Source organism: Chamaea fasciata, unplaced genomic scaffold, assembly GCF_029207755.1.
Source record: "Chamaea fasciata isolate MVZ Bird 193981 ecotype frontalis unplaced genomic scaffold, bChaFas1.0.hap1 SCAF_661, whole genome shotgun sequence".
Classification (NCBI taxonomy): Eukaryota; Metazoa; Chordata; class Aves; order Passeriformes; family Sylviidae; genus Chamaea; species Chamaea fasciata.
Window position 1 is genome coordinate 15,001 of NW_027094746.1, and position 5,000 is coordinate 20,000.

The window sequence follows — 5,000 nt, forward strand, 5'->3', positions numbered from 1 at the left end:
GGGCAAAACAAGTCGGGAGGCGCGAGGAACGAGGCGGCGCCACCTCGGCAAGCCGGGCCCGTCCTCGGGGCTCTCGGGAAAGGCCGGGGGAGAAAAGGCCCCGGCGGCCTCGACACCGCCGAGCCCCGGTGTCACGCACCCTTCGTCGAGCCGTCGGCAGCCGACCGCAAAGAGCACGGCCGGCCGGAAAAGAACGCACCCGCGGGCAGGGCGGGGCGCCGGCTTAAGGCCGGGCAGCAAAAGGGACGAGGCGCCGCCGCCTCGCCCGCCACCATCCCCGGAGGGAATACACACTTTGGGGAGGGGAGGGCCCTCGCCCCACCCCTGAAGTCAACAACCGGACCGAAGAGGAACACGGCTCGCGGCCCTTTTCTCTCCTCCTCTCGGGCTCTGTCTCTCTCTCTCAACCCTTGTCTCTCTGTACCTCACACGGTTCTGTACCCATTCTCGATGGGCAAGACGGGGGGACCGGGACAGAGCCACGCGACTCGTCCCGCGTCAGGCGGCGCACTCTTTTTCCTTCCCTTCGCGCCGGCGACCGCACGCGCGGCCGCCGCTCTCGCGTCCGCCTCGGACACAGGCACTGCACCAGCCTGCGGGGATGCGGCCCGTCACACCCGCTCCCAGTAGACGGACAGACGGGTCCGAGGCCCCGAGCGCCTCCAAGACGTCGAGTCGACGCCACCGGGGCGCGGCGCCGGCGTGCGCCGCCGCCGACCTAGACGTAACCGGAGGATGGCGAGAACAGCGACCCCTTGGTGGACTTCCAGCCGCGCTGCGGAAAGCAGGTCTACCCGGCCCCCCCGCGGAAATCCGCCAAAGTCCAGCCGAAGCGGGGAAGACCTGGTCGCCGCGTCGCCGCCCGCCGCCGCGGCCGCCCCGCCGGCCTCTCCGCCGGCGGCCTCCCCGCCCCGGAGCCGGGTAAGACCTGGCCGGCCGGGGCCGCCCCGGAAGCGGGGCTAGACCTGTTCTCCGCGTCGCCGCCCGCCGCCGCCGCCGCCACCTCTCCGCCGCCGGCCTCTCCACCCCGGAGCCGGCTCGGCCTGGCCTTCCGGGACCGCCCCCGAAGCGGGGTAGACCTGTTCTCCGCGTCGCCGCCCGCTGCCGCCGGCCTCCCCGCCCCGGGGCCGGCTCGGCCTGGCCTGCCGGGGCCACCCCCGAAGCGGGGTAGACCTGTTCTCCGCGTCGCCGCCCGCTGCCGCCGGCCTCTCCGCCCCGGAGCCGGCTCGGCCAGGCCTGCCGGGGCCGCCCCCGAAGCGGGGTAGACCTGTTCTCCGCGTCGCCGCCCGCTGCCGCCGGCCTCTCCGCCCCGGGGCCGGCTCGGCCAGGCCTGCCGTGGCCGCCCCCGGAGCGGGGTAGACCTGTTCTCCGCGTCGCCGCCCGCCGCCGCCGCCGCCACCTCTCCGCCGCCGGCCTCTCCGCCCCGGAGCCGGGTAGGCCCGGCCGGCCGGGGCCGCCCCGGGAGCGGGGCTAGACCTGTTCTCCGCGTCGCAGCCGCCCGCCGCCGGCTCTCCGCCGCCGGCCTCACCGCCCCGGAGCCGGGTAGGCCCGGCCGGCCGGGGCCGCCCCGGGAGCGGGGCTAGACCTGTTCTCCGCGTCGCCGCCCGCCGCCGCCGCCGCCACCTCTCCGCCGCCGGCCTCTCCGCCCCGGAGCCGGCTCGGCCTGGCCTGCCGGGGCCGCCCCGGGAGCGGGGCTAGACCTGTTCTCCGCGTCGCCGCGGCGCCGCCGCCGCCACCTCTCTGCCGCCGGCCTCTCCGCCCCGGAGCCGGGTAGGCCCGGCCGGCCGGGGCCGCCCCGGGAGCGGGGCTAGACCTGTTCTCCGCGTCGCCGCCGCCCGCCGCCGGCTCTCCGCCGCCGGCCTCTCCGCCCCGGAGCCGGGTAGGCCCGGCCGGCCGTGGCCGCTCCGGGAGCGGGGCTAGACCTGTTCTCCGCGTCGCCGCCCGCCGCCGCCGCCGCCGCCGCCTCTCCGCCGCCGGCCTCTCCGCCCCGGAGCCGGGTAGGCCCGGCCGGCCGGGGCCGCCCCGGGAGCGGGGCTAGACCTGTTCTCCGCGTCGCCACCGTGGCCGCCCCGCCGGCCTCCCCGCCGCCGGCCTCACCGCCCCGGAGCCGGGTAGGCCCGGCCGGCCGGGGCCGCCCCGGGAGCGGGGCTAGACCCGTTCTCCGCGTCGCCGCCGCGGCGCCGCGACCTCTCCGCCGCCGGCCTCTCCGCCCCGGAGCCGGGTAGAGACGGCGTCCCGGGGCCGCCCCGGGAGCGGGGCTAGACCTGTTCTCCGCGTCGCCGCCGCGGCGCCCCGCCGGGCTCTCCGGCGGCGGCCGGCGGCCGCGCCTGGCCCCCGAGCGGGCTAGACCTGGCCTCCCGACGAGGCCGCTCTCTCTCGCGACCAACACCTATTTTCGACCGACTCCTCTCTCCCCCCTCCCCCCTTTCTTTTTTATTATTTTCTCATTTTTTACATGTGCTGGAAGAACGGCTCTCCCTCTGGCTCGGGACAAGAAGCTTTTCTGGGGAACAATACTCTCGGCAAACTGGAATTCATTTCCTTTCCCGCCCAGAGCCCTCCCGGCCGGCTGCGCCCCGCCCGGCCCTCGGCCCACTGACACGCCGTGCCGCCAAAAGGTCGTGGCGCGCCCGCCCCCTCCCCCCCCCCCCCCCCCCCCGGGATTCTACGCGGCCCCGCCCCCCCACCACAACCTATGGGGAAACAGCTGGGAAGGGGCAGCAGGGACGTGCGGGCCGAACCTGGCACCACGCCGCCGGCACCCCGCCCCGCCTCGTCCCGCCCCAGTCCGCGCCCCGCTCCGCACCGCCCCGCCCCCGGCCCCGAACCCCGCCCCCCCTCCACGCTCCCTCCCCCCCCGACCGAGGCCGTGGCGGGGCGGCGGGCAAGCGGGCGGCCGCTTTCCGGCCGGTTCTTTCACGGTCCGCAGAGGTCTTCGGCCCTCGGCGCGGGTCCAGGGGGCCGTGGGGGCTCGAGGCCGAGGCGCCCGGGGCCGGCACGAAGGCGCCGGCACGAAGCCCGCGTTCGCGGAGATGGACACGGTGACACACACGGCCCCTCCCCCCGCCCCCCCTTTCCCCCACGCTCACGCCCCGATGCCGCCCTCTCGTGCTGCCACACGCACACACCCCCTCACGCCCACACACACACACACACACACACACACACACACACACACACACACAGAGGCAGGCAGGAAGGCAGGCAGGCAGGCAGGCGGGTGCGCAGGCACCCTTAGAGTCGCATGCCCTCTCTCCCCGCCCCGAGCCCGCTCCTGCCCCTGCCCTGTGTGCGGCTGCCGCCCATCAGCGGCCGAGGGGGGGCACCCCGCCCTCCACCCTCGGCTTCCTCGGCGCCCCCTTCAGCCGTCTCCCGCCCCCACCTTCAGCCGTCTCCCGCCCCCGCCCGGCGACGGCTGGGGGCGCCCCGCCCTCCACCCTCAGCCTCCCTGGCGCCGCTTTCAAACTTTTCCCGCCCGCGGCTCTTCTCCCGTCGACGCGGTCGGCGCAGCGGCAGCGGCGGCAGGGCGAGGAGCAGGCTGACAGGCGCCGAGGCGGCCAGGGCCTCGGCCGGGCGGCCCAGGAGAGCCGGTCCACCCAGGGCTCGGGCGAGCCAGGTCCGAAGGCCGGCCGCGGACGCCAACGGGTCTAGCCAGGGTAAGGTCGGCCGGGGAACACGGGTCCGCCCGGGATCTGAGCATCGGGTCCCGACTCGGGCCCGGGACAGCCGGTCTGGGCAGGAGCCGAGCGGCAGGTCCAAAGGCCGGCGGCGGAACACAGGTCTACCCAGGGGATTTGCAGCCACGGAGCAGGTGCTGCCGCCGACAACAGGTCTACCCCAGGAAACAACTCCGGCCGCGGACAGCTGGTCTACCCCAGGAACTAAGGCCGGCCGCGGACAGAAGGTCTACCCTTCGGAAACGACGCCGGCCGCGGACAGCTGGTCTACCCCGCGGCCTTCGGCAGCCAGGGACCAAGGCCGTCCGCGGACAGAAGGTCTACCCCAAGAAACGAGGCCGGCCGCGGACAGAAGGTCTACCCCGGGGCAGTCGGCAGCCAGGGACTAAGTCCGGCCGCGGACACCAGGTCTACCCCAGGAAACGACTCCGGCCGCGGACAGCGGGTCTACCAAGGGGGCCTTCGGCAGCCAGGGACCAAGTCCGGTCGCGGACAGCAGGTCTACCCCGGGGCAGTCGGCAGCCAGGGACCAAGTCCGGCCGCGGACAGCTGGTCTACCCCGGGGCCGTCGGCAGCCAGGGACCAAGTCCGGCCGCGGACAGCAGGTCTACCCCGGGGCATCCGGCAGCCAGGGACCAAGTCCGGCCGCGGACAGCAGGTCTACCCCTTGGAAACGACGCCGGCCGCGGACAGAAGGTCTACCCCGGGGCAGTCGGCAGCCAGGGACTAAGTCCGGCCGCGGACACCAGGTCTACCCCTTGGAAACGACGCCGGCCGCGGACAGCTGGTCTACCCCGCGGCCTTCGGCAGCCAGGGACCAAGGCCGTCCGCGGACAGAAGGTCTACCCCGAAAACCGAGGCCGGCCGCGGACAGAAGGTCTACCCCGGGGCAGTCGGCAGCCAGGGACTAAGTCCGGCCGCGGACAACAGGTCTACCCCAGGAAACGACTCCGGCCGCGGACACCAGGTCTACCCCCAAAAAAACGACTCCGACCGCGGAAAGCAGGTCTACCCCGGGGCCGTCGGCAGCCAGGGATCAAGTCCGGCCGCGGACAGCTGGTCTACCCCGGGGCCGTCGGCAGCCAGGGACTAAGTCCGGCCGCGGACAGAAGGTCTACCCCAAGAAACGAGGCCGGCCGCGGAAAGCAGGTCTACCCCGGGGCAGTCGGCAGCCAGGGACCAAGTCCGGCCGCGGACAGCAGGTCTACCCCGGGGCCGTCGGCAGCCAGGGACCAAGTCCGGTCGCGGACAGCAGGTCTACCCCTAAGGGCCGGCTGCCAGGGACAAAGTCCGGCCGCGGACAGCAGGTCTACCCCGGGGCCG